The sequence below is a fragment of the Astatotilapia calliptera genome, chromosome 3 (assembly GCF_964374335.1).
Source record: "Astatotilapia calliptera chromosome 3, fAstCal68.1, whole genome shotgun sequence".
NCBI lineage: Eukaryota > Metazoa > Chordata > Actinopteri > Cichliformes > Cichlidae > Astatotilapia > Astatotilapia calliptera.
In genome coordinates, this window is record NC_137424.1 from 16,432,568 (window position 1) to 16,445,931 (window position 13,364).

At 41.7% G+C, this 13,364-nt stretch overlaps 1 pseudogene across 1 annotated transcript in view; it reads right to left on the minus strand.

Annotated features, from left to right (window-relative positions):
• Positions 1 to 13,364, minus strand: part of LOC145419307 (NACHT, LRR and PYD domains-containing protein 12-like) — a 174,881-nt pseudogene that overhangs the window by 139,006 nt on the left and 22,511 nt on the right. The window contains exon 7 of the transcript XR_013906894.1: positions 7,072 to 7,248. The product of XR_013906894.1 is annotated as an NACHT, LRR and PYD domains-containing protein 12-like (transcript). The remainder of the gene's footprint in view (positions 1 to 7,071; positions 7,249 to 13,364) is intronic.

The window sequence follows — 13,364 nt, forward strand, 5'->3', positions numbered from 1 at the left end:
CTGAAATTTGGCTGGGCCGCGCTATGAATTCTGGGATATGGTGGGCCACGAAGGACACACCCGATGAATCCTTCAAATTCGGGGAAATGAAGGACGCATTTGTCGGGCACATTTGAAGGAGTCGACAAATACGGACAGCCTTCATCGCCTGGCTGTGACGTAATCGGCCTTCAAATGCAGCCTCTGGAGGATGCAGCCGACGTTTTGGGACACAGCTACTAATTTGCTTCCATCATCCAACCTGAAGAGGAAACAGAGACGCCTCCCCTTCAAAGTAAAAGCTGCTCCTTTTGGACACAGTATCAAAGAAAGTCTACAGTATAACATAGAAAAGACAGAACAAAGTTTTGGTTGTTTTTAAATTGTGCAGAAATGAAACTACACTAAGCTCAATTATGTGACAGACATTTCATCCCATGTCAGTTTGGCCTCATCCTGGGCCGGATTATCCAGCACACACTCTGACCACAGGCCCATGTTGAGCAGGATGAGCTGCTGGCTAATCTGGAGGCTGTAGCAGCAGCTCACAGTCACAGTGGGTTTCCACTCATGAAAAAGCTCTGGCTGCTTCATTTCTCATCTCATATCAGAGACTTTAAAGCTTCACTGAAGCTGTACTGTGATGCTTCCATATTCCAGTGAGGCCTCCATAATGATTTCAGCTGTTCTGTACACACACTGTGTGCCCTGTATGGCTCAAAGTCTCTGCAGCCTGTTTTTATCTGCTATCATCAGATCTTCATCATCCTCATTCACATCCCTCACACACTCTACAGCCTCATCAGCACTGACTTCATCTTCACTGACTGATGGAGCACAACATGAACCTGTGGAGGCTGAAACACTGTCCTGTCAAACATCTCCCCGTCACCACTCCACTTCTGTCAGCCTTTAAATGAACCCTGCTCAAGTCTGTCACTTCTGTTTGGAGCCAAAAGAGGTTAAAGATTACGCCACTACATTCTTGTCTAGAAAATATTAAAGTGTATTTGGTGACACACAAAAAAGGGTAAAAGTATAGTTTGGGTCCACACATGTCCAAACCCTGGTGTGTAGGCCTACTTAGTATTGAGAAAAGCCCACTAAAAGAACGCCCACCAGACCAAAGCAATGGTGTTGACTTGATCAGCATTAACCCCGCCCCCTGACTTTGATGGGTGAAGCTGACAAATAAAATGTATTTATGAACAGCGATGCAGGGCCAGGAGTAGCAACGTGAATTAAATAAATACATCATTAAATAATTCATTAAATGTGTCAGTAAAATAATTAAAATAGAAAACAAACCAACAAAATATGTAATTAACTAATTTGAATTGTACATAAATACTTAATGAATTATTTTAAATGAAATTAACCGATAATTCATTGTGATTTTGTTTTGTGTTTTGATGAGCTAATAATCAGCTCTCTTTTTCTCATTGTTGTTCTAAGCCGCTTATCCAAAGGTAAGGCACTACCTGTTGAATTATTTCCAAAGTGTGCCAAATTGGACATTACAAATTAAAGTCTACTCACTGAAATTACTGGGGAATGTCTGCTTTGATTTTGATGAGAATCTCATGACAGTACTGAGGATTTAATGCAGTTGGACTGCTAAAAATGATTGAATGCGGTTGGACCGCTAAAGGATTTAATACGGTTGGACCGTGGAAAGCAGTTGGACTGCTGAGTGATTTTAGTATATTAGGGAATTTGGTTATTGTTTGGGGTGGAGCCCGTATTGGTTATAAGGTTGGACCTGCTTCAGTCTTACACTTTTTTGGCTGTTTTACTGTTGTTCCAAAGTATTATAAATTATTCAAGAACGTCAGTTGGACTGATAGGAAGCACAGTGCTCAGAGGTAACGCTTGCCAATGCCAAGGACGCTTAGGCATTGTCCTCGAAGAGGGATAGTCAGTTGGTCACTGTGGAGCTTGGGGCACTCCAGAATAACTAGGAGTTAGAGTCTCCTTACCGTTTGGAACGGTAGTCTGCGCTTTTTTGGCCAGCAGAAGTTGGACTTCGGGCGTGTAACTTTAACTTAAAACTTCGGGGTAAGCCTTGGCTGTGAAATGCCAAAAATAGAGCTTCAGGCAAAGTTTGGGTTGGTTGACGCTTTTAAATTGAGTTAGGGATTTTAGAGATGAGGCCAGTTGGACAGATACTGGTTAATTGATCACAAAAAAGTTGGACTTTATCGGTTGGACCGTTAACTTAAATTTGTCGAAATTGTTTAGGCGCTAAAGCTGACAGATGTGACAGTGGTTGTAAATATAAGACGTCTTTGTAATATAAAATAAGAGATCTCTGTGTGAAAGGAGTCTGAGGCAGTGCTGGAGCTATTTTTAGACTGTGTGTGTGTGAGTGTGAAAATGCAAATTAGTCAGCAGTGAACTGTTTAAACCACAGTTGGTTTTACAAATACTGCTGCAAACATTGTTGAGTGTGTGTTTAAGACGCCATTTATGTTCATTAGAGGGCTATAAATAAAGTTTTGAGTTGCCGTAGTGGATGTATAGTAATTGACTGAGTTTTGATATATAAATATAGTGAGTGCACTGTATATATTTAAGACTAACATATTACTTTTAGGAGTAACCTCTCATCAGCAATAAATGCTGGTGTGTTTTATTTTTTCTATTCTATGTGTGTGCTGTGAGAATTAATAGAGGTTTCAATTGTTTTCTTTGACTTGCTCTTTCTGATTATGAAAGGCATGTCTGAAATACTCTTAGGAAAGCGTGTTGTGAGTATATTCCTCAACTCTTGTCACAGTTTAAGTGTGTGAATGCTGTGAGTAGCAGGTTTTGAGTGATTGGGTGTGATTTGTACAAAATAATAAATAATAATAACACTATGAAAGTTGATAGTAGAGTGAGTGCAGAAGTGGAAGTGTGAGAGAAAAGGCGGTGTGTGTGTGAGACGATCTGACAAACGCAAAGAATTTAGTATATTTAGAAGTGTGTGCGTGAAATAAGGGTGAATTGTTTTAGATCAAGACTTAGTAAAACAAGAGTTTTATTAGCCTGTAAAAAAAACAAAACAGGAGAGATAGAAACAGAAAATATGGTTCTGAGCAGCTGCAAGGTTGACAGGAAATGGTGTGTGTGACAGGAACTTTGCATGCCCATAAAAGGAACTGACTGTGACAAGTGAGCACACAGAGAGAGAAACATACGAGTTAAACTCCAGGCAGATGAAGCAAATGGAGGTTTTAAGAAAAGAAATGAAAAGGATATTAATTGTATGCTTTAGTGTGTCAATACAGGTGGACTTCTTTCAACCTAGAATCTTGAGTACAAAACCATTGATTAACAGAATTGGGAGGAAAACAGGCCAGATTTTGGCTTAAAATTTTACAGCTTGACCTCCCACTTGTCCCGATCCTGAGAAGAAGCTCATAGGACAGTTAATCTCCTGATGAAGACCGACAGAACATCGTGGACTTCAAGAATTAACAGCAGGCAAAAGACAGTGCAACTGAAACTACACTGACGATACCAGCAGCAGCATGGAAGAAAAGCACGTGATGGAAAATGCACGGTGAACTGCAGGCTGGTAAGAACAGTGTGACATAACTGTTTAAAGACACTGAATGGGATATTTTGCCAGGCTGGGATTTAATCTAAAAGGAAAATACTGAAAAGAGCAACGGAAACAGAGAAGAAACAGACTGTGTTTGCTGGGGATCACAAGACAACAAAGGACACTAAGAGAAGGGCACAGGGGCCAGTGGGAAGGTGAAGCCCAGACGAGTTCGACTGCGAGAATAGAGGGTACAATTGGGTTGAAATTGAAGCCGGAACTCAGGATGGTTTAGGGATGTCCACGTCACAAACAAAGAGGTAAACAAAAAGAAGGTAAAATAAAGAGAGAAAATAACTGACAATTACATTAATGAATAGAAGACACACATACAGATATTACATAGATTTATTTTTAGGATAAAGGGGAGAGCTTATACGTAGAAATGACTTTTTATACATATTGCATTTTGTGCCTTTAAGGGAGTTGTGGCTCAATTCGTCTCTTGTGGGTCATGAGCCTTTGGCTAGCGCTATGATTAGCCAATCTACTGTGAGGATGATATGAGTTATTGAAGGATTGCACACGCTTACAGACATATAGAGTCCATAAACACACATGACAGTATTGATTCCAGGCAAAAGGCCTCAAATTAATTTAGCGTTTAACTGAACTTGAGCTGGCCCTGTAACAAGTGACAGAAAAGAGGAACTGAATAGGAGTTTCTTGCTTTAGAGAAGGACCAAAGGAAGGAAAGCATATATTTTGGTTAAGTCTGATAAACTAGAATGAGAAGGTATTGTTACATCAAAGGAGCAAGATGAAATAAAAAGGCTGTACCAAAAACAGGTTATAACATAGGAAATGTGAGTTTTAAAATGAAGTTAGTGTTAACACACAGGAGTTGTTTCAAGGCAGCGTTTAGCTGTGATAAAATGTATGCAGGAGTAATTGCTTATATGTTTAAACTTAATTGATTAAAGTGGTTGTTTTTTTTTTTGGATCTTTTAGTAGAATAGGCGCTTATAATGATTTTCTTGTGAAAGGAGATTCTAGGTCAGAGTGGAGGCCTTGCAGCAGCGAGAGTTCTGTGTACAGGATGTTGATGATTAGATAAGGCAAGCGACAGGAAACGCATGCAGGGACGTGAAAGCAGCGTTTTAAGAGTTTTAAAATGATGCGTAATGTTGAAGAATATATATAAATACAAGTCAATAAGTCAAGAAGATAATTAGGATCAGGCTTTTGATTAAAGAGTCCCAAAGATGATAAGTTAGGGAGGTGCAGGAAAAGGTGTTTGGTTTGCTTTACAGAAGATCTCGGCGACCACAGGGGGGTGAGGATCCTGGAGGCCCGAGGCATGATGGACCACAAGAGAGGGACGCAGAAAAAAGAGCACCCATCGGAGTGTTCTCGAGGGGGAGCTGGTGTTTATTACTGGACCACTTAGATGACATGAGGTTGTCTGATTTGCTGAGCCAGAGGACGGCTAGAGAGGGTCAGAGCGGGAGTGGTGACCCCGATGTGCACGATGCCATGGATGGACATGGAAGCAGCTGAGTGGGCCGAGGAGTGACCCAACACAATGTATTGTGACCTCTGGTGTTCCAGAGGTCGAGAGAGGGAGTATTGAGATTGGAGAAATATTTTGCTGCTATTGTTAAAGGCTCATGTTCTCACTTAGATCATCGATTTCTACTTACATTTCTTTCTGGGAAAAATGGGGATTACTTTGGAAACAGGAAGTATTTTCCCCAATAAGCAGCCCTGGATTAGTAAATCACTCCAACATGTTCTCAGGCAGAAGAAGCTGTCTTGTTATGAGGGAGAGAAGAAAAAGATTGAGGCACAGAAACTTGTTGAAAGACAGATAAAGCAGCTAAAATCAGGTGTAAAAGTAAAGCAGAGGATGAGCTGAATAAAGGACACTCAAGGCTGGCTTGGAAAGGAATGAAGTCCATGGTGGGGATGCAGAACAAGGAGCAAAGATGAATGTGATGCTGAATCAGCAGAAGACTTGGACTCATTGGATTCCAGCTTTGATATCATTGATTTCAATGAAGAGCTTTGTGATTGTAGCAAAGGGCTGGTAGCTCTGAGAGTCCCACTGATGAGGTGTTTGTGTGGAAATCTCTTAGTGGGACCAAAGAGAGAAAAAGCCCTGGTCCTGATGCTGTGGGAGGGAAATGATTGAAGTGTGCTGTGAGGAACTGACTGGGAGATTTTCACACATTTTCCAGTCCTCCTTGGAACAACAGGAAGTTCCCAGCATATGGAAACAAAGGTTAAGTGTCCTATGGCACTCAGTGATGATGGTGCTGTGGCCCCACCACCTCCACCTCTTTGTAAAGGAACTAACTGTCATCTGAAGCTTCAAATGGGACTAAGACTTCCTCCACTAGGTGGCAGTGTCTGATGAGAAAGTGTTAGTGGAGCTGGCCTGGAGTCAAAAACAGGAAGATGCAGGATTTGGGATGAAATGGGGAAAAGTGGTTCGCACTAGTGCCTTAAAGCAAGAAGGTTGTAGGTTGAAGCTTGTTGGCCTTTCTGTGGAGGTTGGATGTTCTCCCACAGTCCAATGAAATGCTGCTTAGGTTCATTGGTGCTTCTAAATTGGCTGTAGGTGTGGATGTGAGAGAGTGCTTCTCTGTCTCTCTCTGTTGGCCCTGTGATGGACTGCTCACCTGTGCAGGTGGACCACGCCTCTTGCCCTATGACAGCTAGGGCACAGGCTGCAGCCCTGTGAGCCTAAGCTGAATAAACAGTTAGCAAAAATGATCCATAGATGGCCTGAAATCCCCCAGTTAGCAGTTTGGTAGATAGCTATGACATGCTAATCCCATCCAGCAGCTGTATTCTACCTGTAAGCTGATCCCTGCTGAGCCAAAGCACTTTTTCATATACAAATTACAACCTTTAATAGAAACCTATTGGTCAGCATCTTATTAGCCTGCTGTTAGCTTCATTCCACAGAAAACTGAGAGAAACTAACAGAGTTGATAAAGAATAAAGAGAAATGTGCTGATTTAAAGCCTTTGAAGTGCTTCAGATGATCTCTGTCCACTTCTGTCCACTCATTCATTCATGTAAGCTTTCTAATGCAGCTTTGATCTTCACAGTCTGCTTCATGAAACTCATTCTAACCCTGAATGTCAGAGTGTTCCTCCTTCTCTTTCCCATCATTCATGCTGGCAGTGGAGGAGATTTGGATGTTGGACTGTGTTTTGGATGATGTGTGTATGTTTGTGTTGGACTGCTGTCTGAAAAGCAAACGCACATTTTGCTTTGGATTTCAGTGTCAGACAGACTTTAAGGTGGAATGAAGAGTTGGAGAGTTTCACAGTGAATTATCCAGTGGAGGATTTTTCTTCTTCTTTGAAGGTTTGAAATGTGAACATTGTTCTGCTGCAGTCAATGGACTAAACCAGAGAAGAAGAAAACAGACTTTACCATGAAGATCCTCAGTGTGGATCAGTATAATATCAGCCTGATGTCTGCAGTTTAGTGTCAGCACAACTTTCACATCACATTCATCTCAGCACAACTAAAACATGCTGACTGACCTCAGAGTTTCAAGTCCACATCCTGGACTCTCCAGGAAACCACACAGATGCTTCACTCCTGAATCCTGCAGCTTGTTGTTCCTGCTCAGGTCCAGCTGTCTCAGATGGGAGGGGTTGGACTTCAGTGCTGCTTCCAGATAATCACAGCTGATCTCTGACAAACCACAGCCCCACAATCTGTATAAAGAATGAAAGATGTAAGTTTATTAGACAAAGTGTGAGCTTGAAATCATTCAGTGTTTCATCATCTGTTCAGAGCTGAAGAAGGTTCAGAATGTAGAAGTTTAGAAAATGGAAACTCCAAACAGCTGACAGAGTTCATACGCCTTTGTCAGGGTCAAATTCAAGCAAGACCATGTGAAAATTAAAACACATCATCCTAGGTGAACTTAAACACCTTTGTTCCCCTTTTGTTAAGACATAGAAAAGTACACCACACAAAAATACTGCAAAAGGAAACGGTCGCCTTATATACATAGTGTATAAACTCAAAATGCACATTTCACTTCAAATTAAGATTAAGGCTTTGAACAGATCACATAGTTCAGTTCAACATATAAGACTTTAAGAATGCACAAGCATCTACTTAAAATCTATTTAATTTATCATCCATGATATTATTTTGTACAATTCCAATGTATTTTGTTCATCTCCCTTAAATAAACAGGCAGTCTTAAAGTATGAAATATTCATATACAAACACATATAAATGTGTGTACTGTCTCAGTGGCTGATAGTACCCCACAGGCCTCAGTGTGAGCTTGAAGACATTTATAATGTTTAAGTAGTTTAATGTGCAGGTGCTGACGATAAACACATTTTGAATGAAAGCCGGGGAACTTTGGTAGCACAGAAACAAGTGGCTATTCTTTGTGACTATATGGATCACTCACAATACCATTATTTCACACAAAGGCACCAAATTAATACTCAAAAAAGCTGCAGCAATACACACAAATATAAACAGTACTTGGTGACAACTTTGCTTTTAGCCTTTAACCCTTCTTGACTACTTTTGATGTGGCCTCTATATTTTACCTTTAAAAACAGTTTATCTTGCCAATCTGTTATTTTCTCATTTTGACCAACTGTATCAGCACAATTTATCTAAATTCAGACAAAATTTAAAATACAAGTAGAAAGTGATATTTTGACTGTAAAAACCACACACATGTTTAACGAATCATCTTCATAACTTGAAATGCAAATAGAGATTGTACACTTTTAAAAATACGCACACGTTTTGCAAACAACAAAGTTATATGGTACTATTTACCAAAAAATGCAGCCAAGGCTCAGACGTTTTTCATATAATCATTTCAAACTATTTACAGAACAATCAGGTGTCAAACAATAGTTTGTGTCACTCTAACATATATGAGAACAGCACAGGGATAAACCTGCAGGTCTGACAGCAGGTGTGTCACTCAGCGTTTACACTGCAATCTGCCTTTGTTGGCTTTAAGGCAGCAACTGTGACGATCACTAGTAGAACTGACACACAAAACAAAACAACAGCTACACACTAAATACACAAGACAACAAACTAACTTGAGACCAAACACGGTAAACGTCACAAATCTCTCACGTATCAAAACTCTCTCTCTCTTTCGCTCACTCGCTCTCTCTTGCCGGTCACTCCTAAAACTTCCCCCTTTTGCTAAACAACCAAATGTCATGTTTCCATATCATTTTTGATTGGTCGACATGGTACATTTTCCCACCTATAGGGCTTTGGAGCGTGATGTCACGGGAGATGGGCCATGCCCCCTTCCGCCATGACAGTAGGCCAGCCAAAGGATACCATTTCAGCTATGGATCGTACGTGTTGTGTTGTCGGTTGCAACGTTAGATCACACGATCGTGAAGGCAAGAAGCTGGATAACGGGCTCTCTTTTCATCGTTTTCCGTCCTGGAGGCAACGTGAGGGATCCCATGTATCCGATATTACTAAACAAAGACGTCAGGCTTGGATTGCAGCGGTGAGACGAGCGGATATCGAGTTCTCTGCAATCCCCAGCTTTTTGTTGGTTTGCTCACGGCATTTTCTTTCCGGTGAGTTCTAAATTAATTCATATCACTCTTGAAAGGCTTTTAGTGTTATTTTCAACGTGCTGAGGTCATAGATAATGAGATAAAACATGCTAATGTGTGATGCTGCAGAACCACGTCATGTCGACTGAGTAGCTTATGATTTGGCATTATTGCAGGCAAACCAGCATATGAAATGGATGTAACAAATCCAGACTGGGCACCAACACTGCACATGGGGCATGACGACATACCTGTATCAGACTCGGACCGGCACTCAAGGCGTACGCAACGGAAGCGAAAAAGAGCACCCATCGGAGGTAAACAACCCCCCCCTCTAAAAACATACTAAATTGCTATCACTGTACACTAATCCGCACATAACTTCCAGATGAATCACACACCTGTCATTGGAATATTGGTGTACATTTACCTTATGTCTAATTTTATCTTACAGGCTTTCGTTATGCAGCTGCAGAGTCTGAAGGTGTGCCCCGTGCAGAAGTGATTGATGAAGATCTGACAGAAGACCAACAGCAAAATCACAATGTCATGGAGGCAGTGGACAGCAGTTGTGTTGGACAAGTGGAGGTTGAGGTAGCAGCTGCAAATGTGGATATACTGAAGAAATGTAAACCTTTTAAAATGATGACAGATTACAAACTCTCAGCTGTGTCTGTAATCAAACCTCTGTAACTTTGCTTCACTTCAGCAGCATCAGCTCATGTTCACATGTTGATTCATGGTTTGCTTCAGTTTTTGATGGACTGCAGAATATTTTGAAGGTTATCTGCTATAAAAAGCCAGAACAGAAAAATCTGCTTCATGTGTTTCTGTTTGATCCTCAGTGACTTTGACACAAAGGCCTCTGCTGTGATGATCACACCTCTGATCAAGTCTCACAGTGTCAGCTTTGTTTTTATACATATGGATATGTGCTGATAAATGATCAGAGTTATAATATTTCCCACTGTCTGCTGTGTGCCGTGACCTTTGACCTGCTAAAGACAGTCAGCTGTGGATTATTCATTGTTGTGTCTGATACTTAGAACTGTGAGGAAGAACACTACACAGTTAATCAGGGTCCCCTCTCTCTAAATCAGGAAAGGTGGGCAGGCCGCGTGTGGGCCGCGGGCCATACGTTGAGTCTCACTGTTTGAAATGTGAACTAACTGTAATCTGAAGCTTCAAATGGGACTAAGACTTCCTCCACTAGGTGGCAGTGTCTGATGAGAAAGTGTTAGTGGAGCTGGCCTGGAGTCAAAAACAGGAAGATGCAGGATTTGGGCTGAAATGGGGAAAAGTGGTTCGCACTAGTGCCTTAAAGCAAGAAGGTTGTAGGTTGAAGCTTGTTGGCCTTTCTGTGGAGGTTGGATGTTCTCCCACAGTCCAATGAAATGCTGCTTAGGTTCATTGGTGCTTCTAAATTGGCTGTAGGTGTGGATGTGAGAGAGTGCTTCTCTGTCTCTCTCTGTTGGCCCTGTGATGGACTGCTCACCTGTGCAGGTGGACCACGCCTCTTGCCCTATGACAGCTAGGGCACAGGCTGCAGCCCTGTGAGCCTAAGCTGAATAAACAGTTAGCAAAAATGATCCATAGATGGCCTGAAATCCCCCAGTTAGCAGTTTGGTAGATAGCTATGACATGCTAATCCCATCCAGCAGCTGTATTCTACCTGTAAGCTGATCCCTGCTGAGCCAAAGCACTTTTTCATATACAAATTACAACCTTTAATAGAAACCTATTGGTCAGCATCTTATTAGCCTGCTGTTAGCTTCATTCCACAGAAAACTGAGAGAAACTAACAAAGTTGATAAAGAATAAAGAGAAATGTGCTGATTTAAAGCCTTTGAAGTGCTTCAGATGATCTCTGTCCACTTCTGTCCACTCATTCATTCATGTAAGCTTTCTAATGCAGCTTTGATCTTCACAGTCTGCTTCATGAAACTCATTCTAACCCTGAATGTCAGAGTGTTCCTCCTTCTCTTTCCCATCATTCATGCTGGCAGTGGAGGAGATTTGGATGTTGGACTGTGTTTTGGATGATGTGTGTATGTTTGTGTTGGACTGCTGTCTGTAAAGCAAACGCACATTTTGCTTTGGATTTCAGTGTCAGACAGACTTTAAGGTGCAATGAAGAGTTGGAGAGTTTCACAGTGAATTATCCAGTGGAGGATTTTTCTTCTTCTTTGAAGGTTTGAAATGTGAACATTGTTCTGCTGCAGTCAATGGACTAAACCAGAGAAGAAGAAAACAGACTTTACCATGAAGATCCTCAGTGTGGATCAGTATAATATCAGCCTGATGTCTGCAGTTTAGTGTCAGCACAACTTTCACATCATATTCATCTCAGTATTAGATTATTCTGTTATTATATGTTACCTTATATATGTAATCAAAGTAGTTGAATTAGAATACTGCTGTAGATCACATTATACCCTTTAATATAGAGTGTGTGAGCTGTATGTAGTTTAGTTCTCATTATACTTTTGAGTTAACAGAACATATTCACATATTAGTTCATTAGATAAATGTGCATCACTCTGTATCCTTGATCTGCTGGGAATGTGTTACACTGTTTTCTTGACATGCTTAATTGTTGAATCATGAAGAGAAGGTTGTAAGCAGGAGACTCTGTGTCTAAAGACAGGGGAGATAGATAGACTACATTCCACACCCCCACCTTACAGAAAGCAGAGAAACAACTGCCGAGGTCATAACTTAGGCGCTGTAACAGAGAAAAAATGTGATGTTTTGGCTTTTACGACTAGCTGGGGGCCACTAGAGACTATAAAAAGCTGAGCAACCCGTCACCATTTGGAGACATGTGCCTGACCCTCTGGTAGCATCTCTCCCGTCCGGACGTTGTAATGCTCTGACTGTTGAATTGTATGGAAATAAATGATTGTTGATTGAGCATTGATACACCGAGTATTGTCCCTCCTTCAGCCCAAAGATTCAAAGAATTGGGAGATTTCAACAACTTGGTGCCGTGACCCGGATCTTTGGTGTCCTGAGGAGGTGCAGATTTGGCCTTTGGTGAGATCGTGGGGCAAAGTGAACAGAAGGCCGGCCTAAAACAGAAAGGTAAGCACAGCCTGTTGTATTATAAATACCAAATGTGCATATTGGGCTTTCCAAATTAATCTGTTCGCTGAGTCACATGTATTTTCACAGTAAATTTGTCGGTGTCTGGTTTTTGGCGCAAGATACTAACAACATAAGTTGAGGCTGAATTCCAGTGTGTTAAATAAACTGCTTCTACCGAGATACTAATAACATACTACGTTGGACTAGTTGCAGCCACTTTACCTTCCACATTTAATTTTGTCTAATACTGGCTTCTGTAGCAATAATACGTTAGAATTTCTTCTGAAGACGCGGCCATTAGTCCAGTACATTGAAGTCGAGGTTTGTTTATTTTGTTTATGGTGTCAGTGACGTCCTGGCTTTTGCCGGCTATGAAATAGAAGTTGATTTAAGGAAAAGCAGATGCTGGCTTCACGGTGCAGTTGAACGCTGGCAACGCGAGAGCGAAACACGTCCGTAGGTTTGGTTTATGATACAGCGTGTTCCGGTGGTGCGGCCGTGAAGTGCAGTAGTGGTTGGTGCTAATTTAGTACATTGGATAGAGGTTTGACGGTGGTTTGTGGCGTCAGTCGAGTTTTAAGGGCTGCGGTCATAATACAAAGTAAAATTTTACATAGAGCAAAACCTGGTTTATGATGTCAGGTATAACTTCGGGGATGCAAGCATCACTTTTATGATGCGACTTTGCCCCGTTGTGGCGGTCATAAGCGCAGAGAAAGGGGTATTTTGGTCTATGGTGCAGTGTGCTTTAAGAAGATCTAATAGTTGAGCTCAGAGGTTTCTGTGCAAATTTCTGCTGATGAGAGGCGCTCTCTGAGTGTCACACTGATGGTGTAACGCGCTGTGTGTGTAAGGCGCGCTCTGGCCGTGGGTGAGGCGCGCTCTGAGTGTGCTTTTTGTGTGTGTGAAGTCTGAACACAGTGACAGTGATGGTTGATGTGTTTGATTAGGAGGACATTAGAGCAAAGACACATTTTAGGATCAAAGGTTGATGCCTAGTGTACCTGTGGAAATAATTTTGCCCTAGGAGTGGCGACCCTCCTGTTCGTGGACGCGCGGCCAGGACCGGCGGCGTCCGGGTGCCGAGGTGGTGACTTGGGGAGGTGAGGGCCCCCGCATAGCTACGGAATAACACTGGGACCGCAGCGTAATCGCGGGTTCACATTTATTCC